The 23,762-nt window shown below is 29.5% G+C and overlaps 1 long non-coding RNA gene across 1 annotated transcript; it reads left to right on the forward strand.

The window, feature by feature from the left end:
- The first annotated feature begins 3,962 nt into the window (after positions 1-3,962).
- On the forward strand, positions 3,963-6,241 carry LOC124899748. The gene is made up of 2 exons (XR_007057282.1): positions 3,963-4,723; positions 5,999-6,241. It is a non-coding gene; the product is annotated as an uncharacterized LOC124899748 (long non-coding RNA).
- The last annotated feature ends 17,521 nt before the right edge of the window (positions 6,242-23,762 follow it).

Raw genomic sequence — 23,762 nt, forward strand, 5'->3', positions numbered from 1 at the left:
GTGACATTATGTTGAAGAGGTTTAATGGTGTTGAAGAAAATATTGTGTTGAAGAAGAAATGGTGGGTAGTTAAATCATATGATTTAGTTGTAAAATGGAGCTTTAATGAATGATTTAAAAAGAAAAAGCTTCAATGGAAGCTTTAATGGTGAATTGAGTTGAAGAAAAAAAAGTGGGTGGGTTGAGGGGGGCAGAGAGGGGGTAGGAATAATTTTAAAATATAAATAAATATTATTTTTAAAAAAAATATAAATTATATATTAAATTATTTTACACGTGGCAACTTTTAATTGGTCAAAAAAGTCAAATTCAAGCTCTTTCACGCGCCTGTGGTGCGTGTATACACGCAGAGGGTCAAAGTAGTGTGTTTGCAACGAAATAAAGAAGAATCGTGGGGTAATAGGTCGAAGCTAAAGTTTAGGTGTTTTTTTGCAAATCTCGGACAAGATCACGGAGGTAATTATGTATTTACTCAAAATAAAATTATCTTCTTCTTGGCTGAGACATGGATATCTCGCTCTCTTTAAGGAGATTCAAGCCCACTGTGGTATAATCTACACTGATCCAGTAGTATATCTCATGACTTGTACCTTCCAGGATACAATAACTCATCAATGATGTACAACTCAAACCTCCGAATTAGTTGAAGAGTTCAAAGCTCCACCACAAGAACTCCTTCCTTCAACATATATTTATTCTCTTTGTATAGTGAATATAGTTAAAGACTTAGAATATTTTCTTTGTCTCAACTCTCTCTTTCACTAATATAATAACTCTCTTTTGTATAGTGAATATAGTTGTAGACTTAGAATATTTTCTTTTGTCTCAACTCTCTCTTTCACTACTACACACTACAATCTTTTTCACACTTATCATATTTCCTTGTACATGCAAGACAACCTTTATTTATAGGTGAGATATCAACTCTTGTATTGAATAGGAAGAATATGATGTAGTAAAGTGAGTGCATAAATGTTCTATAGGTTACAGATGTTACAAGAGTTACATGCAACTAATGGTCATATAAGGTACAAGAACTAATAGTCATGAGAGTTACAAGAACTAATGGCCATATGAGTTACAAGAACTAATGGTTATCTTTATTAAAATTTGTACCCACTAACTCAAAAAGATAATGCGGTAAGTTACAAGAATAATGACACTACTTTCTCCACTTTATGTCTACTAATGTCATGCACTTTAATTTATTTTAATAATAAAATGCACCAACAAGAAATACTTGGGTTATTTAAAGTGGGATTCTAGTTGAGATTAATTTCATGTATCGTTACTTTCTTCTCTTTGATAGCTGAAAGCATTTTGATTTTTCCTCAACGATGTAGGCGTGGCAATGCCTTGTTAAATTTTAGTCATATTTCATCTTCTTTAGTATTTGATTTTTGTATTGTATGATTATCACGCTGTCATGTTGTAATAATTCGATTAATCTATACTATCTTTTTCATGATTTATAATAAATCTTCCAATTTATTGTAAACAATGGTAAAGTCAGAATTTCTTACAAGAAACTTTTAAAAAATGCAACAATAATTTTGTCAGGGGTAGGATCAAACTTAAAGTCCAAAAAACAAGTTTTGAACCACCCCCGCTACAAAGAAACCTTTCTTTATGTCAAATTGTTGAAAGAAGGAGATCAAACTCATCACAAATGTATGAAATCAATGGAACAGTAATAACTATTTTAGGAAGTTAGTTGACTGTTTCAGGAAGTTAGTCGACTAACTAACTCTATGAAGTGGAGTTGTTATGAGTTAGTTAATTTGTTTGCTTCTAGATCCTTCCATATAACTCTATATATATAGTCCACTTAGTGAATGTAAAAAATAGAACAATAAGATTCAACCAATAAATAAGTTTCCTCTCTTCTTCTCTACAGTTTCTTCCTAGTTCTTTTCTCCCCTTCTTCTGCATTAACAAATTATAGAGTTAACCATGGATGAACTCTGATTAAGTTAATGGTATTAGAGCATCGATCTAATTGGGCTATTTGTATTATTTTCTTTCGCAATCTACTGAGTTCCACACCATAGAAATCTTACACAAGAGGTGTGTTCAAGAAATTCAAGAAATCAGCTCTCAACAATGGTGATTCCCTCTAATAATGGTGCAAATACCGAAGAGTCTGCAAGCTCCAGAAATGGAGTAACTGGAGTACAAAATTCTTTTGGAATTGACTGCAATCATCCATTATATTTGCATCCTTCAGATATAAGTGGCTTGCAGATTATTTCATTTCAATTAACTGAAATTGAAAACTTTTCTATGCGGTTTAGATCTATGAAATTATCATTTTTAGGGTGGAACAAGTTAGGAATGGTAAATGGTTCTTGTTCTAAAGATAAATTTCCTCTTGAAATGAGGAATCACTGGGAAAGAGTGAATGCAATTGTTCTATTCTGGATCATGAGTGTTGTAGCTAAAAGTCTACTTAGAGGAATTATGTATGCTACCAGTGCACAGGCTGTGTGGAGTGATCTTTGTAGGAGGTTTAACAAGGTGGATAGCTCAAGAACCTTCAATCTTTATAAAATTTTGCTACTTTATCTCAAGGAACAACCTCAGTATCTCTTTACTATTTTAGATTGAAAGATTTGTGGGAAGAGTTTGAGGCATTTGTACCTATCCCGGGATGCAGTTGTGAGACTTCACAAGACTATGTGGCTCATCTTCAGAAACATAAGTTGTTTTAGTGTTTGATGGGTCTAAATGAATCGTATGGACAGGTAAGAAGTCAAATTTTGTTGATGAATTCTCTCCCGAACATTAACCAAGCATATGCTACGATTTGATCAGTGATGAGATTCAAAAGGCTATAGGAGTTACTACTAGTATTCTTTGGTCTAATCTTACATCAACTGGATATGAGTCATCTATGTTCTCACGAGAAAATGATCCTTATTCTATTAGAAATGAATCAACATTCATGAGAAGATGTCAACAACACAAACAACAAAAAAGGAATCAAATATTATACTATGAAATCTGAAAAAGTCAAGAGGTCACACAAGAGAAAATTGTTGGAAAGTAGTAGGTCACCCTGCTGATTTCAAGTTTAAGAAAAGAACTGGATCTAGTGCAAATGCAAATGCAGCATATAGTACTGAAAGTGAGAATGCTGGACAAATTATACAGGCTATTCAATTTACAAGGTGTTGACACCCAATTTTGGCTCGCCCTTTTTTCTTTAATTACTGTTCCGATGCTTCTTGACCTTAAATAATTTTTGAAAATTAAAATAAGGAATAAGATTCATATTTTTATCTCTATTTCTACAAATTTTAAATAATAAAGGAAATCTATTTTTCTATCATATTATAAAATATTTTGATTAAATATAATTAAATATTTTAACATCAAAATCACAAAATATCTTTTGATACTCGCATTCTCATTTTTTTAGTTTTAGTTTTAGGCGATATTGTGGTTATATATATATATATATATATATATATATATATATATATATATATATATTTCTATATAAAAAAATATTTTATATTTCATTCTTATTTTTATATATATTTTATTATATTCTTATTTTTACAAAACCATATATATTGTTAATATTAAATTCAAAAAGATATCAAATTGGACGCTTATACAAATTATGTCTGTAATTTGTATACATTGAACAAAAAATATTTTTTAGGATATCAGAAGCATCGATAAATTTAATTTCAGTAGAAAAAGAGTATTCGGGCTAACAATACTTTAATTTTTTATTTCATCCAAATCGAATTCTTATTTTATAAATTTCAACAAAGAGCCCAAAATTCAGTTCAATATCCATGTCTGCTTCATCTTTTCATTCAACCGATAATCATCAACCTAACCGGTCAATTTATTTTTAACCCACAGATCCAAAATTTTCAACCTTATAATTTATAGTTATGTATATACTCTATACATTTAATTATTTTTATTTATATATTTATTTATTTTTTATCAAAGGTTGATACATTAAATGCTTTTTCACTTGCCTCTTTCCTTCTGAAAAAAAAGTATGACTCACGCACATCTCATATCCCAAAAAATCAGTATGCAGTCTCAATCCCATCTTTCCTAAAACTTACAATAATGGCTGCCCCCTTCTCCTCCTTCCTCTTCGTTCTTTCTCTCTTTCCCCCAAACAGAAATGGCTAACAGCCATAGCCGCAGGTAGCTTAGCACCTCACCTGCACGATAATCCCACCAAAATAGACCCTCCAGCCTACGAATCCTTCAAGAACAGAAAAATAGTCCCCTAATCCGTACAACAACGAAAAAAAGAGTCAAAATCGCCATTAATAGCCAGGAAAAACAAGAGATTTGTTTCAGAATTTCGAATCAATTTCAAACCAAGTTTTTTCATCACATTTTATTTAAATCGAATTCCGAATTCGGACTTCCAAGTTCGGATTAACCTGTAAATATGGGTCTTTCGTTACTATGTGGGGCAGAAGCAAAAAATGCAAGAAAATTGGAAGAGCAGAAGATCTGTGAGGAAAAAAAAGGGTAAGAGTTGAGAATTTGTTCTTTTAAAATTGGGAAATTTAGAAAATTGCAAGTTGAAAGACTTGTGAATCATCAAAAGAAAAATCTTCAAAGCAAGTAGTAGGTATTGTAAGTTTTTATTCGGTTTTCAACCAAAATTTGAGTTCCCGGAGTCCAAGTTCTTCACAAAATATTTGACGGAAGCCTCACGTTTGCTGCCCCAAAAAAGGTGCGAGCATATCCCTTTTAAACTTTGATTGTTTTATCTCTTTGTTCTACTGTTATCCCATTGGTTTTGGAGTATGTGATCTTGTTTTATTTGTGGTTGTTGTTATTTTCTGTTGCCTTCGCGGATAAAAAAAATAAAATAATTTTCTGAACTTGTCTCATGGTTGATCATGTATATTAGTAAGTGAATGTGTGATCCATTTTTGTTTCAAATTGGTTGTCGTGGTTTTTTTTATCAAGTTTCGTGGATACGATTTCGTTTGAGACCTGTATTGATTCAATACGTATGGCTGATTCGCTATTCATTACAAAATATAAATTTGTGAAATACACGAGAAGTGTGTCTTCTCACTCTGTTCCACTTTTAGTAAACTTTTGTGCTATTGGTTACTGTCATGAATTTAATTTTAAGAGGGATGCATAAAATTATCCTGTTTCATTTCATGCGATTATTGTGAGCAGTTCTTCTTTATGTGTAAGTATGCTACATACGTTATTATGGCTTTAATTCAGTATCCAGGTGACGTAGAACACAAGGGGCTGTTTTGAATTTCTTTTTAAAATCGATAAGTTCGTTCAAAAATGTAAAGAATATGCATTTGTCTTGAGTGACTAGATTTGATTTATAAGAATGTGGGTGTCCAGGTCTTGGATTGATAGTGCTTTTCAACATTTCATCCAGCTTGAATACTTCGCTAGTAACCTTGGTGTGGAGTCCTTTTTTTTAAAAAGTTTTACTCTATTTATGTATGTTATTACTGAGGGTCTAGTGAAGTATTTTCTTTTCTCTCGAACTAGATCAAAATCACCAGAAAGTCAGGTAGTTTACTAATCTATTATGCATATGAAATAGTTGTTAAGTTGCAAGTATTGTGTCTTGTAAAATATTTGTGGAGATGTACATGATTTTTTTCTACTTAAGGGTAACCTAATTAAATCATATTGCATGATAATATGGTAGACCATCAACTTAATCATTTTTATTTGTATTGATGTTTCAATTACTCACTAACAGAATGTGTTTGGCTTTGAATTGTTCTAGTTTGAGATTGTATTGAGTACTTGAATCTTCTGCACTTTTGATGTGGGGTTATCCTCTGTAATATTCGTGATCCATATTGCATTATTTCGTTCCATTAGAACTTCATCTAGTAGTACTTAGTTTCCTTATGTGTTTTCCAACTCATTCGATCGCAAGTTGTATTTTGTTGTCCATATTACTTTACTCGAGTTCTGTTTCTAATCTTTATCTCTCTTTCTTTTTCATGTAAACCAGGGAGTTGGAGTTCCAAAATGGAACTCACTTTTTGACCCAAGCATCGGGTCAATAGCTACTAGGATTATGAGAGCTTCGGAGTCCCGCAGGAGCCAAAGCTCCTAACCCAAATTTATTATCCTCTATTACCTCTCAATTTAATTTATATTTTTATGTTGAATTTTATTTTTAAGTACTAACTCTTGTTTGTTAAGTTTATTTACGATCGCTTAATTTAATTATCGAATTTGTTTTACTTTGTTATTCATTGGTCCTCTTAGAAGTAGCTTTAGCGTATGGATTTTCGTAAATCACATGATTATTGTTGAAATATATATCTTAGCATACTTGGGTAACTCTTTTGAAAAACTCATCGCCAATACGTTTAAATAAAATGACATAATAACCTCTACGTTTCGCTTGAAGTATAACAACAAAAGATAAAAATTTCAAAATTAATCCGTTCATATTCTCTCCTATATTTCTTCACATACTCTTAATATACATTTCGCAAATGAATTTTCACATCATGAAAAAATATATTTATTTATATTCTAGTCGTACACTTAAACTTCACATGTCCCAAATTTCTTTATAGAATTATAAGATTTTGCACCTTCTAATATATCTAAATTATAATGCTATCCTTTTCATATTTCAAAATACTCATACATATATTTTTCCATAATTATATTACTTCCTTGTATATGGTAGTGTCATGTCTATGATACCTTAAATTTCCTTTCTTGTTAAGAGAATAAATAAAAATAATCACAAAAGTTTTCTTATCTCCATTTTAAAGCAAATAATAAAATAAAAGTTTTTCATAATATTTTCCTAAACTGAGTGTAAGGACTATCTTCGGATAGGCTTTGAGGGGTGCCTAATACCTTCCCCTCGAGTAACTAAAATTTTTACTCAGAATCTCAAAATATTTTCAACAGATCAAAATAGTGTTTACTATAAAAAATGGTTTTTCCTAATCTTTCCTAAAAAGTTAGGTGACAACTCCAAAACAAATTTCAAATCCCAAGAGTCACGACACACCATCATACGTTGTGTGCTGTTTCGACCAGTTTGAAATAGGACACGACAGAATGGCGACTCTGCTGGGGATCTAATAAACTTAGGTTTTGTCTTAACATGCTTAGTTTAGGATTTTTCGTGCTTTATTACGTTATTTGCTTACCTGTCTTTATATCATGCTTTCTGTGAAAGAATGCAAGCCAAATCCGAACTTGTGTTCCTTATTTGTTTGTACAATTCTACTTGTTACTGCTTTATCACTTGCACTACTCCTATCGAGTCTTTGTCATGCACAATTCATACATTAAACATGCGAGGAGTGTACTGCACTCCTCCGAACCTTCTTTTTAGTTAGTGCACCTTCTCGCAGCTATTCCAATTAGTGCAATTTAGTTAGTGCACCTTCTCGCAGCTATTCAATCCCACTCTTGAACATTTAGGAAAAAATCCAACTCTAGTAATAGGTCATATTGCATACACCTTAGGCGAAATGATCCAAGGTATTATTTTCGTAGTTAGGGAACCACTTTTCATGCCAACGGGTTCTTCATGAACCTAACGACGCTATATGTATAAAAATAACTAATTGATCTATATGTTAAAATCGTAATGAATTCAGGACATTAAACTTACCCTGCCTTTTCTGTTGCACAGATAGACTAACCAAAACCTCGCTAACATCCACATGTTGACCAATGTTCCACGAATCCTGAGACACAGGTGGGGGAATATCTAAGTAGCTCATGGGGAGAAAGTATTGGCATATTTGGGGTCCTTGATTGGAGATAAGAATTATCCATCAAATATTATGTGCCTATAACCCTCAACAGAATGAGGTAGCTGGAAAAAAAAGCGCAGACACATTTTAGAAGTAACTGGGGCCTTAAGATTTCAAGGTGCAATACCTATAAAATTTTGGGGTCTTTGGGTCAAAGCAGCTGTCTATATCATTAATAGACTGCTTACTACTGTATTAGATTACATATCTCCATATGAGAAACTATATTGCAATAAACCTAACATCAGTCATATGAGAACTTTAGATTGTTTATGTTATGCTAAAATAGTTCAACACACAGATAAATTGCAACCTAGAGATAGAATGTATTTTAATGCGCTACTCTGAAACTCAGAAAGGTGAATGTATTTTAATGGGCTACTCTGAAACTCAGAAAGGCCATCTACTATAGGATCATACTAATAAGGTGTTCTTTTCAACAGAGATGTCAGCTTTAGAGAAGATGTGTTCCCTTTCAAAGAAAGAGTCCCCGAATCTCAACATATTACCGCTGATAAAATGAATAAAACCTTATTGCATTGGTCAGACATGGATACATAACATATGAGTCACTCACAAGATACATCAACTGCTCAACAAACATCAAATAAACCTGTTGATCACATGCTGTAAAAACAACTTATAGAGATGCAAGTTGATCAGGATCAGAATGCAGATGTACTTTAGCTGAGAAATAAGTACCAGTACCTGTAAGAAGAACTACCAGAACAAGAAAGTCTCTTTTATGGATAAAGGACTTTATGTCCCTAAACATTCATTGGGAAATACCCTATGCTTTGGGTAAATACTTGAATTATGATAAACTATATCCTAAGTATCAGGCATGCATAGTAAATATATCTACTACTACTGAACCTACCAACTACAGTGAAATTGTGAAAGATCCTAGATGGATAGAAGCAATAAAGAATGAGATTGATGCACTTGAAGGGAATCAAACTTGGGAGATCACTAGTCTACCTAAAGGGAAGAAACCTACAGGCTGCAAATGGATTTTCAAAGTAAAATACAAAGTTACTGGTGAAGTAGAAAGATTCAAAGCTAGGTTAGTTTCCAAAGGTTATGTCAACAAGAGGGAATAGACTTCCAAGAGACATTCTCACCTGTTGTTGTGATGAAAACATTGAGAACAATTCTTGCTATTACAGCTCAAAAATAGTGGTACATATATCAGATGGATGCATACAATGCTTTCCTACAGGATGTTCTTCATGAGGAGATTTACATGGACCTTCCACAGGGATTCAAGAGCTAGGGGAAGAAGAAACCTGCGTGTAGAATCTTGAAATCCCTATATGAGCTCAAACAGGCTCCCAGGCAATGAAATATAAAGCTATATGAAGCTTTGATAAAAATTTGATTCAAGCAGAGTTAACTAGACCATTCTCTGTACATAAAGCACAAGAGTGAAGGTATTACCATTGTCCTAGTTTATGTAGATGATATATTAATCACAACAGACTCTCTAAGACTAATTGAAGATACAAAAGACAAGTTGCATCAAGCCTTCAAGATGAAAGATCTAAGTGAACTCAGATTTTTCTTGGGTATTGAATTTGCAAAATCAAAAGAAGGTATACTAATGCACCAAAGAAAATATCCATTAGAACTTGTGTCTGAGTTAGGAATTGGTGAAGCTAAACCAGTTGACACACCTATAGATACAAACATTAAGTTGACTACTAAGGAGTATGATGACCATGTCTACAGGAATGAACAAGGAACCAGTGATCCACCAGCAAATGTGCATGCTTATAGAGGCTTATAGAAAAGCTATTGTATCTCACAATGACCAGGACAGACATTGCTTACAATGTCCAAACTCTCAGCCAATTTCTACAACAACGAAGGAAATCCCACATGGATGCAACCATCAGACTGGTTAAGTACATTAAAAAGTAACCTAGACAGAGAATGTTGATGTTCAGTCAGGTAAATACTGATGTTTTAGCAAGTTGTAATGCAGATTGGGCATCATGTCCATTTTCAAGAAGATCCATTACTGGCTATTTAGTGAAGTTAGGAACAAATATTATTTCCTGGAAGTCTAAAAAGAAGAACATCATTTCTAGGAGTTCAGCTGAAGCTGAATACAGAAGCATTGCTGCAATTGTGGCTGAAATGGTTTGGTTACTAGCTAGGACTACTTAAGGAGATTGGAATTAATGTCAAACACCCTGTGAAAATCTACTCTTATAGCAAATCTGATATGCAGATTGCATCTAACCCTGTATATCATGAGAGGACCAAGCACATTGAAATAGACTGTCACTTTATAAGGGAGAAGATCAATCAAGGGCTAGTAACAGTCAACTACATTCCTACCAAAGATCAACCAGCTGATGTACTAACTAAAGGTCTCAACAGATCTCAACATGAATACTTAATGTCCAAGGTAGGCATCCTAAATTTATTTAAGATTACCTAACTTGAGGGAGAGTGTTGAAAGAAGGAGATCAAGCTCATCACAAATGTATGAAACCAATGAAACAGTAATAATTATTTCAGGAAATTAGTCGACTAACTAACTTTATGAAATGGAGTTGTTATGAGATAGTTAATTTGTTAGCTTCTAGATCCTTCCATGTAACTCTCTATATATAGTTCACTTAGTAAATGTAAAAGGCAAAACAATAAGATTCAATCAATAAACAAGTTCCCTCTCTTCTTCTCTATAGTTTCTTCCTACTTCTTCTTTTCTCCTCTTCTTCTGCATTAACCAGAGTTCACCATGGATAAACTCTGATTAAGTTCACAAATGGATTAAAAATATTATACGTAAACAATGTAATTTTCTCATAATTATAAGGAATTCAGTTGAAACCCTTTCATCGGATGTGGCTGCATGCACCAGTGCATGTAAATCACAATAGTTTTTAATTTTTTCATGCGTTATTTGATTTCTATAACAGAACTTTTTTCTGGTTGAGAATCATACTTTCTTTTTCACTTGTTGAAAATTGTCTTTTGGAATTGTTTTTAAAACAAGGTTTTGTAGAAACACTGGCTAGTTAGCATTTGCTATTAGTTTAAATACAAAAAACTTACATGCCATGGCAACATATAGCTTTGAAACATATTGCAAAAATATAAAAGTCGACATATTACAAAGCTAAACTTGTAATGTGCTTCTAGAACAATATATATATTTTATGTTGCTCTCACGTAAAAGTAATAACTACTACACATATGACTGATTGATTATTCAACGTTTACTCAGTCTAATTAACTGTCACAAACTCACATGACTATTAAATGTGCCAAATTTTCTTGTTTAAAGAATTCCAAGAACATGCCTCATCTCGATCTACAAACTAAATTTTCTAGTCACGAATATTGACGAAATTTTTATCTGACGCTGCTAATAAGACATTTGAACTTTAATTTTTAAGTAAATTTATTATATCCCAAGGAATACTGCATAGATGTAAACGAGATTAAAATGGGTATCTATTGCGTTCCAGAAGTTTGGAATGTTTGGCTTCGTGCCTTCATCTTACTCTCATTGCTCCTCATACAATTGGAGTCGAATTATCAATTAATTAATGTTAGTCCACATTAGTAAAAATTCCAATAAACTTTTCGTAAGGTACGTGATTATTAACATTTTCATAGACAATGAACTTATATAGGAAAAAACATAATGCTTTTTAAGAATCAAACATGAATGACGCGCTAACCACAAATTGAAAAAATAATTAAAGTAAAATTCACATTCGAGCTCCATGCAAAATGTGATTAAGAAGTGCAACTTAATAAGTAAATAATATATATGATATATACTAAATCGATAAAACATGAAGAAAAGTATATAGTCAATATATACACACAAATTAATAAGATAAAACGTAACGTTAATTTCTTCTGGACCTTCAATTTTAGTTGCCGTATGGTGACCTGTTTTGTTGATTATGAAACTCATTCTAAGAAGATTCTAATATATTCCTTGCCAGCTTCTTCATAAAAATCAATCGATTCTTTTCTTTGCACGTTTCAAATAAATTTTGATTGATGCAACAAAAACACCGTACTTCTTTAGCAAATACAAGGTTTCGTCCTCTTTGACTAAATTGCTTTCACTCCCCCCAGACTTCTATTTTCCATGCTGAAGTGGAAAATATTCTTAGGAGGTTTGATTTGACGAGTGGCAAATTGATAGGTTGAATTGCATGTGGGCGGGTTGAAAGCAGATTAACTAAAAATGAGTAAAACATTTGATATGGATATTCATACTATCGATTGTTTAGGAATAGTCTAAGTGAAAACACAAGTTAAAACCAAAAGTAAGCTTAGACTCTCAAAATGCAGGAACTCATGAAAAATAAGCAAAACAGATGAGTATATATTGACACTATATGAATTAATATCCATATTAATCATCTGAACATCCATTTTCCAGTGAATAATATTCATAAGATCCATTATTAAATGGTTAGTCATCTGACGCATATCTAATGCGTTGATTCTCCGAAGGACCGAAGCACCCTTTTCCATTCAGAGGGAGAATACCGTCTAATCATCAGGTCTTTGTTCTTGTCCAATACTGTGCTTTCTGCTTAATCCCCCTAACTCAGTCGTTATAGTAATAACTATGCCAACATTAAAAAAACAAGAAATTAGGAAATTAAATACTAATCATTGAAATAATACGTACACCAGGGGCGGAGCCAGCCTTCTGTTCGGGGGTTCGACCGAACTTTCGAAGACGGAAGAATATACTATTTATACATGATTAAAATTATTTTTTATGTGATTATAGTAGGTGTTGAACCTCTTTCGACTAAGTTTTCTTTGAATATGAAACCCCCTTAGTTGAAATCCTAAATTTTCTTTGAATATGAAACTCCCTTCGTTGAAATCCTGGCTCCGCTTCTGATGTACGCAATGATGTTAGCAAGTACAAGGAATTGAAGTAATCATTGTGTACTCAACGTGAAGTAGAAACAAGAAAGCATCAAAGTGACTAATTAATTAATTTGTTGCTGTAGAAAATCTCTGCATGAACTATATTGGGACAATATGTCAATTTTTGTCAAAGCTCTTTTGACTTAAGTCTGTCACATCGATTTAGCTTTTATTCAAGTCATAAACTTTTTTTATTTTAATTTGCAGAAAACAGAAACTTATAATTTTAATTCATATAATTGGACTAGAATTTAAACAATAATATTTAATATTATGCTAGGGTTGATAGTAGGGTGGTAATTTCAGTCCATATTTGTGAAAAGAGTTCATTTAATTCATATTTAGGAAATTGGATCACTCAAATTTCAAATGAGTAAATATGAACTTCAACTCATTTTAAAAACTCATATAAATATAGACAAAATAGGTAAAATATGAGTACCTATTTAAACACAGAGATCACCTACCTATACTTAAAGTTTCAGTTTTTTTTCTTTTCTAATTTCTTTTCTTCTTCTTTTTTTCTTTCTTTTTTCCTTTAATTTACTTTTTTCTTTTTCATTTTTTTTTCATTTTTTACTTATTCCTTATAATTTCTTTTTTTTTTCTCATTTTCCACCTATTTTTTTATTTTTATTTCTTTTTTCTTTGTATTCTTTTTTTTTTCGCTTTTCCCTTTCTCATTCTTATTTCATCATTCGTATTCGCTTGAGACCTACATGGATTAATAAATATAAGCTTTTAATTATCCTATTTATCCTATATAATTCATAACATCTCTTATCAATTAAATATAATCCATAGTCTTACTCATTTATTATTATTTTTTTCTATCTTTTATTTCTCTTTCTTTTTTTCTTTTATTTTTTATTTTTTCTTTCTTTTTTCCTTTAATTTACTATTTTTTTCTTTTCTTTTTCCTTTAATTTACTTTTTTTTCTTTTTCATTTTTTCCACTTATTTTTTACTTGTTTCTTACACTTTTTTTCTTTCTTCTTTTTCATCATTTTTTTCCTTTTCACTTTTATTTCTTTGCATTCTTTTTTTTTTTGTATTTTCATTACTCCCTGTTTCATTCTTGGTTCGTCATTTTTGTCATTTTTCTTATTTTTTTATATTCTTTTCCTCATTTTTTTTGTCATTGCATTTTATGTTTTTTTACTTTAAATTTATTTGTATCATACTATATATTTTAAATAAATTTATTATTTGTATTTGAATAGTTTAGTTATCAATATGTGCATTTTATCATTTGTATTTATATACAAATAAGTAGATTAATTAAAATCAACATGAGTTGTGGTGCAGTGGATGGGGCTGCTCCACCCTTAATTAGAGATCGAGGGTACGACCCTGATTATGGAGAAAACTCTATTGGCAGTGCTGCCACCTTAATGGTTCCTGCAACGCCCGATCTGAATTAGTCGGGGCTCCAATGCAGGCACCGAACACCGGATGAAAAATAAAAAAAATGAATTAATTATATTTTTTTAGAGTAAAATATATATGGCTGAGGATCCACATAACCCTCGAATTATAAATGTTGGACGAATATAAATCAATATGCGCTTATGGTATTTTCGTTATCATAAAAAAAAAGAAACCAAAAATATATAAAAAAAAAAAAGTAGAAAGCGAGGTAGAAGTTTGAGATAGAAAAGTGAAAAAAAACGTAAAGAAAGAATTGAAGAAAAAAATATTAAAAAAAATCAAAAAGAAAAAATAATGAAAAAGGAGAAAAGGAAAAAGATGATGGTGAAAATAAATATACTGAGTGGTTACAATATTTTAGTCAACATTCATAATTTGTACTCGATTTAACTATGTTCTTCAAAAATAAAAAAAAAATATAAAACATAAAATACAACCAAAAAAGAAAAAAAAATTGAAAGAAGTAAAAATAAAAAAATAAAAAATAAAAAAAATGAGATTAAAAAGAAAAAAGAAAAAAAAAGAGAAACAAAGAATAAAGGGCAGAGATAGAAGAGAGAGAAAAAATGATTAAAAAATGAAAAAAAAAATTATAAGCTACATATAGAAGAGAGATAAAATAAAAATTAAAAAAACAGAAATTAAAAAAAGTTAAGTTGATTTGATATAAAAGTTTTAAGTTTTTGACTTAGAGATTAAAGTGAGTTGAAATTAATTTTACTCGATCCATATTTATTAATATTTATATGAGTAGATTGTAATTCAAATTATTTTTACTCAATCTATATTTAATTCGTCCAAATTTAATTCAATCCGTCCATTTGTCAGTCGGAGTTAGATAGATATAGCTAGAGAGAGTCAACAGGTGGGGCTAAGTCGAGAGCCGCACTACTTGACCCAACCGACACTTTTTAAAGTGCTTGACAAAATTAGAAGTTATATCATTGGACAAAATATTACTTCCTCCTTCAATTTGTTAGGCTAACTTTCTTTTTTTTTTTTAACCAATTTTAAGAAGAATAATTTTTTTCATGTGATACATTTAAGACACAAAATTAAATAATATTTTAATATATTTAAAATATATATTTTTAATTTAGAACTATAAGATTCAAACATCTTTTTTAATTTTTTAAAATTTTCGTTCCAAATAACATTAGACCAAACAAATTAACACAAAATTAAATAATATTCTAATATATTTAAAATATATATCTTTAATTTAGAAGTATAAGATTCAAACATCTTCTATAATTTTTTAAAATTTTCGTTCCAAATAAAATTAGACCAAACAAATTAAAATATGAGGAGTACTTTTCTAGCCAGCATAGCTCTATTGGTCATGAATAGCTTTGCCATTTTCAAACACCCTTTTCATGTTTCAACCAACAAAGGGGGAGGACTAATAGTACACATGATGCTTACGTTTCCGTTAGTTCTTGGCAAGGCTTTTGCTATGGATTTGTTTAGTACTAGTGTTTAATTGTCAGAATTCAAAATTGGAGTACTAACTCATGATATATTTGACGAGCTCACCACGTTTAGTGAACGACCATTCAACTATTCCCTATTCCTTAGCCTACAAGTACAACTAGTATATTACCAACACATATTATATCACTTTTTAAATAGAACAAAGAAAATATATCACATTGGAAAAGAACCTTAGACTGAAAAGGAAGTTTAAATTGAGACTTGAGGTTTGAAGTTAATTAAACTTTGACAAACTCCAACTTCAAACTCTTCTGTCTAAATTTTAATTTTGGATTTTCAAACTTCAAAGCTTTGAGTATGAAGTTAAGCTTTGAATTGAACCCTAAACGGTGTTTTTTAAAATTAGATTAGTATACGTGTTTTGCACGCATCTTTTGGCTTAATCAATAAAATCTACACAGAATAATGAACAACATTATTAAGAAGTAGCAATTTACGTTAAAAGTGTCATATCTATTCAGATGATATAAAAAAATATTGTATCTCATTTTACAAATGAAAAGAACAAATTTAATTAGAATTTTATGCAAATTAAGTTATTATTTTCATGCAATATACATGGATTCTTCCGACAATTTCGTCAATAGCTTCTCCTTTTTTCCGATTCTCCTCTTATCCTTTCTAATGTTCTGGATATAAGTATTTCTAATATAGTTTGACTAATACTAATAATGATAATAATGATGATAATGATAATAATGATAATAATAATAATAATAATAATAATAATAATAATAATAATAATAATAATAATAATAAGATATTTGTTAGGCGAATATAAAAGAAGTTAACTTCCTGGAATGAAAAAAATTCTAACACCTTTAATTTCAAATGATCAGACAATTTAATAAACAAATAATTATAGTTAACCTATATTTGGAATTCAACTAATAAATTTAATTAAATATTCAATTATAATACTATCGGATAATATACCAAAATATAATCTAGGATCGGAGCTACAGTATCTTACGGGGTTCGGGTGAATCCAGTAACTTTTACGTAGACCCTATATTTATACTATTAATTTTGAATATATATATATATATATATATATATATATAATTATATAATGAGAGCCCATTTACAAATACTGTCACTTGGCCCAGTGGTAGATGGTCCACTGTAAGGCCTGTACTGCTGGGGACGTGGGGTTCAAACCCTCCAACACCATGCTTATTTCTTATATATATATTTTTTAATTTCTAAATTCAGAACCCACAAACTTCAGAATAAAACTAATTAAGTCATAATTAAGCAAAGAAAGAAAAAAAGATAGAGATAAATCTTTAATTTTTTTTCCTACTTCATTCTCTAGCAACATTTCTAAATTCAGAACTCACAAACTTCAGAATAAAACTAATTAAGTCATAATTAAGCAAAGAAAGAAAAAAAGATAGAGATAAATCTTTAATTTTTTTTCCTACTTCATTCTCTAGCAACATGCTTATTTCTTTAACTTTTTTTTATCAGAAATTTTCATCTGAAAAGGAAACATGAGAATTATCGAAAGGAGAGAAATTGTTAATTATGTATAACTTATATATAATCTGTAAAGCTATTAGCTAAAAGAAATTAAAAAAATATGTATAAAGAATGATGATGATAAAAGTAAGAAAATAACATGAATCACAGCTAAATAAGAAAAAAAAAATAGAAGTAGAAGAGGATATGTTTATTGTAAATTTTGATTCAAAATATTTCTTAAATAAAAATTTAAAAATTATTTTTTTATATATAAAGTAAAAATTATAATTGATAAAGAAGTGTTAAATATTATGATGTCTTAGCTATATCAAATAATTAAACCCAAAAGTATTAAGAAAACTTTACCTCAAAAAGGACACGTACGGCAAGATGAAAAAAGAGGCTATCATAAATCCTTTACCTGTGGCTTCTAGGATTTATGTAAGAAAAAAAAATTAATAGTTAAGATAAGTATGAAAAGTGAAAAAAAAAAAAGATAAATAAAAAATAATTTAATTAAAAATTTTATATTATCGTACTCCAATACATAAACAAAACCATGTTCTTAGAATACTTCATCTTTTGCAAAAGTCATTTGTTAATAAAAACTTAACTATTTGTGAATTGTTATAAAATAAGAAAAAATAAAGAAGAAGAGTAGAGAGAATAGAGAGAGTGGTTCTTATTTCTTCTTGAGAGATGAGAGATCATAAGAATATTGTAAATACAATGAATAAAACCTCTCTATTTATAGGAGAAATTTACTCCTAGTCTGAGTAAAAGACGGATGATTCAAATCCTAATAGATATCAAAGTAGATCTTGATAGATTTTGATAGACATTCACATAATGTAAATACATTTATAACACTCCCCTTGAATGTCTAATTGGTAGATAATGTGTCTCGTTAAAACCTTACTAGAAAAAACTCAGTAGGAAAAAAAATCTAGTGAAGGAAAGAGAGTACATATCTCTAATAATACACATTTAGGCTGCCTCATTAAAACCCTCCCAGTTGGACAAAACCTCGTAAGGGAAGAAGAGTATAGCGCGTATTAACTCCCCCTAATGAGAACATCCTTGACCTTTGCATCTCGATCTTGTACAGCATCTTCTTGAAAGTTGCAATTGGAGAAGATTTGGTGAATAAATCACACATTGTCAGTTGAACGAATCTATTGCACGTTAATATCACTATTCTTTTGTAGCTCGTGTATGTAGAAAAACTTTGATGAAGTGTGCTTCGTTCTATCTCCTTTTATGAATCCTCCATTAAGATGTGCTATGCATGATGTATTATTTTCGTATAAAATTGTGGGTAGATTATCATATTTCACATTATATTTTTCTCGAATGAGATGTATTATGGACCTCAACCATACACATTCTCGGCTAGCTTCATGAATAGCTATTATCTCAGCATGATTCAATGAAGTGACTACGATAGATTGCTTTGTATATCTCCAAGATATTGCAGTACCAGCACATATGAACACATAGCCTATTTGAGACCGAGTTTTATGTAGGTCAGATAAGTACCCAAAATCAGTAAGACCAATAAGATTGGGACTACAAACTTGCTAACAAATTAACTAAAAAAAAAAGGTTATATCAGGCCTTGTAGTATTTGCAAGATAATTAGTGCATCAATTGCACTAAGATATGGTACTTCATAACCAAGGAGTTCCTCATTCTTTTTTTGAGGTCGGAATGAATCCTTATTCAATTTTTGCATATTTCTTATTTAAGCAAATACTCTATTACTTTTGAGAACTCTCCAAGAATTTCATGATATTGAAATCATCAACTTATATCTTATGAGGATAATAAAAAGTTTTTCAGAAACTTTATATGCTTCAGGAATTTTTAATCTTTAAGGGATTTTCGTATGGATGTTTGTCAAGTAACAATATCCAACATGTCAAGTGTGACATCTTCAAGTGTGTGAACTGCAAATCAAATAAGTTTTACGCTTACCAAAATGCATCCTTTCAGGTCACTTGATAAATGTTTCTACGTCAGCATGCTTAAATTAACATAGAATTCAGATCCTCATAATTTTTTTATAATATTACGTCAATATTGTATCAAAGATATCATTGATGATTTCTTATTTTGTATCGGTTCACAATACGACATAACATTTTGAGATCTCATTACTTCATTATTTTCAGGTACCTAAACCTCTCATAAGGTTTCATGAAGTGTTATGTCATAGGCTCTTCAAGAGCATATTGTCTTCTTATCATGATTATTTGCTCCTTATTCTTTTCAAGGATTATTCATTTGGAACCGATTGGTCTATCAAGCTTTCATGCATAGACTTTATCCTTTAAGGACACAAAATAAGAGCACTTGCAGCTTAATATGAGATGCTTTCGACATTTGACTTAAATTATCTTTTGAATGAAGATCCGATGATAATTCCTAACATATTTCATAGATGCTTATATCTCCCCTTTATGTTAGGAAAGCTAACATACATCCTCTATCTTCTTTGATGGATCTATCTTTGTGCATCATGGTACATTCATTAATCGAATACCGCACATTAAAATTATTAGATGGAATAGTTGGTTTCCGATCTTGAACCAATTGAGAGATAAGAAATAATCATAATTTATTGGTCTAATGCATACAAACATTATTGTATGCAACATATCATATTTCATACCAATACATGAAACTTTGTTCTCATTAGTAATGATTCAATTATTTATGAAAGACATTCAATGCTAAACCATCATCATCAAGATGAATTATCTCGATTACACAATCTGAAAATTATGCTCAATTTATATTGAACAAGTAACTTTATGAATGTCAAACGTAGATTCATCATGAATGTACATGTGATCATCTTATTGATGCATCTTTTCAACATATCACATGATAGGTGAACGAACCCTTATTCACCTTTTATTCTTTTCAGATCTTGAGGGATCCAATCCCAAAATTAGTTGGTCCAACCAACTTATCATGAGAATAAGGAACATTAAAATTCATGAAGAATTTTCTAATTCTTCAATATATGTTCAATACTCAGTATGCACATTTTTGGGATATCGCAATCGTTCATGTCAATTTATGAACTTTTAATCTAGTAAATTCCAAGTTTACCATGATATGTGTTTTTGCTTTAGTAAATTTCAGATTTACTATTATATGAATAAATTTCAGGTTTACTACTTCAGAAGTAGATTTCAAAATAACTCATCTCAACTATTCTGCCTCTTTCGGAGGTGAGTTGTCATACCATCACAATCAAGTACACGTTTATATTAATAAGCTTCACTAAATATTATCGCATTCACCCCAGGAAATGAATTTGTGCTTATAATAATAAAAATTTTTATTCTTCAAGAATGGAATATAATCGTGTCTTAAACCTATCAAATTATGATAATTTATATATCTTATAACCTCTTTCATCATATTGCTACTTTAGAAGCAAATTGAGGCATATATATGATGTAGAGATTTTTTCTCTAGCACATCTTAGAATCATAATAAGCGTGTAAAAATATTGTCATTTTTGATGATTATTATCATATTGTCTCTCCACGCTTATATTCGTATATTCAATCACTTGTCTTCTTTCAACAATGAAGCAAGTTGTCAACTTTTAGATTTATGCTACTATATTCACTTCATGGAATAGAGCATATTAATGGGATATGTTTCATGACCTTTAATTAAACATCCATTATTTTGCCTTAGCCATCATAATATCATCAATATAGTGTATTGAGATTCAAACTCAACATCTTATCCATATAAAGGCGTCTTAGGCATAAATCGATGGGACTTAAACCCAAATATTATCATCCCTTTTGATAATATTGTTCTTGAGGAATGAATTTAAAACATAAATGGTTCCAAACCAATTATTTTTTCTCAAATCCAACAATAATTATATCATTAATAGAAAAAATACAAATAACATAAGGAATTACTAACCTTGACCTTTAGATTTATAATCTCATCTTATTTGCAGAGTCGCAGTCTCGTGCTGATAACGTGTTATAAAATAAGAAAGAATAAAGAAGAAGAATAGAGAGAGTCAATCTTATTTCTTCTCTTGAGGGATCAGAGATCATAAAATTGTAAATACAATGAACAAAACCCCTCTATTTATAGGAGAAATTTACTCCTAGTCTGAGTAAAAGATGGATGTTTCAAATCCTAATAGATATTAAAGTAGATCTTTATAGATCTTGATATACATTCATTATAATATAAATACATTTATAACATCAACCAAAAATAATTCAAATACTTACCTTTTTTAATGGAAGGGAGATTTTGACATGTGTGTTTTTGGTCAAAAAATTATATTAAAGGGAAATTAGTTATTTTATCTGTTGTGCAATGTGTGTTTGTACGTATATTCAGACACCTTTATTTCGTAGTTAAGTGACAAAATAACCAGTCTTTTTTTAAGAACTGTATTATAGAAAGGGAGGTTTTGACGTGTATTTTTGGTCAAAAAATTATATTAAGGGGTAGTTTAGTCATTTCATCTGTCAGTTGTGCAATGTGTGTTTGTACGTATATTCAGGCACCTTTTTCCGTATTTAAATGACAAAATAACCAGTCTTCTTTTTAAGAATGTCAAATATGTCCTTTTCGTCTTCTATGTGCAACAGGGTATTTTTATAATTGCACGTAAATCAATTAATTTTATTGGATGAGAAAAGACTTTACTGTAGCTCCTTTGAAAGTATTTGTCTTTGTTGACTATTCTACCCATTTTTCTTATGTCATGGCTACATATTTTTCAAGATAAATCATTTTATTTGAACCCCACGTCCAATCATCTTAAAATTTATGTCCATTTAAAAATAAAATTTTATTATAAATATTTACTATATCATCTTTAATTAATTATTATAAGTCATTTTCAGATTATATAATTAATACTACTTAATAAAAAATTAAAATAGACATCTACGACATGTTTGTTTCAGTTGCTTCAATCGTAATTTTACCACATCACTCTTAATTAATTATTATAGGTTATTTATATATTAAAAAATTAATAATATTTAATTAAAAAAGTAAAATAGACATTTATGACATGTCTGTTTCAACCGTAATTTTACTAAATATCACTCCTAATTAATTCTTATAAGTTATCTTAGTATTTAAGAAATTAATAATATTTAATAAAAAATAAAAATAGATATAAAATGATAAATTAACTCTTGATGTTTTAAATAAACTTGACGTCTTATTTGAGGCTCAATTCAATTTTTTTTACTAGTATTCTTTATAACAATTTATCTATATCACTTCAAATTAGTTGTTGTAAGTCATTTAAGAGATGTCTGTTTCGCTGCTTCAATCGTGATTTTACTATATCGTCCATAATTAATTATTATGGTCATCTAAGCATATTGGAATACAAGAAAAGTATTAAAATCATAATAATTAAACATTTAAATTATTTTAAAAATATAATTGGCTATGAATGACACAAAAGTATGGACAAAGAGAGTAATATATATTATTTGAAAATTACATAAAAAGTATTATAAATTACAATATTTAATAAATTAAAATATCTAAAAAAAATTAGTCTGTTACATATTTCAAAAAGATACGTAAAAAAAACTATAAATCACAATATTAATAACTTAAAAGATTTAAAGGTCAACATGCCTGCTGTGGCACAACTTCATTAGTCCTTTCCCTTGCGTTCATTTTTTCCTTCATTTTAATTTGTCTGTTCCATTTATTCAAATTTGTTATATATTTTTTTAAAAATGTAAGAAATTTTATAAATTACAATAATTAACAAATTAAAAATTTTAAAATATATAAAATATTTGGATGACTCTCAAAATTGTATCAGTGTTATTGAAATTAGAATAGAAGAAAAGTATTATAAATCACAATAATTATAAACTTAAATTATTTTAAAAATATAATTGAGTGTCGATACCACAAAAATTTGAACAAGGAGAGTAACATATATTATTTAAAAATTACATAAAAATATTATAAATTACAATAGTTAACTGCTTAAAATATATACCAACTTATCATATATTCTTACAATTTAGCATATGATTGGTATCAAATTTTGAATATTCACTTTTTAATTTTAAAATATTCTAAACATAATTGATGTTTCTTCAATCATAATTTTACTATACCACACCTAATTAATTATTATGAGTTGTTTATGTATTATAAAATGAATAATATTTAATTAAAAAATAAATATTTATGACATGTTTGCTTCAGCTACTTCAACTGTAATTTTACTATATCGCCCTTAATTAATTATTATAAGTCATGTATGTATTAAAAAATTAATAACATTTAATTAAAAAAAGAAAAATAGACATTTATGACATGTCTGCTTCAGCTGCTTCAATCGTAATTTTACTAAATATCACTCCTAATTAATTATTATGAATCATCTAAGTATTAAAAAATTAATAATATTTATTAAAAAAGATAAAATAGACATAAGGTGATAAATTAACTCTTGATGTTTTAAATTAACTCAACATCTTATATGAGACCCGCTTAATTTTTTTTTACAAATATTTTTATAGTAATTTTGTTATATCATTTCTAATTAGTTGTTAAAAGTCATTTAAGACACGTCTGATTCGCTGCTTCAATCATGATTTTACTATACCATCCTTA

Source organism: Capsicum annuum, chromosome 6 (assembly GCF_002878395.1).
Source record: "Capsicum annuum cultivar UCD-10X-F1 chromosome 6, UCD10Xv1.1, whole genome shotgun sequence".
NCBI lineage: Eukaryota > Viridiplantae > Streptophyta > Magnoliopsida > Solanales > Solanaceae > Capsicum > Capsicum annuum.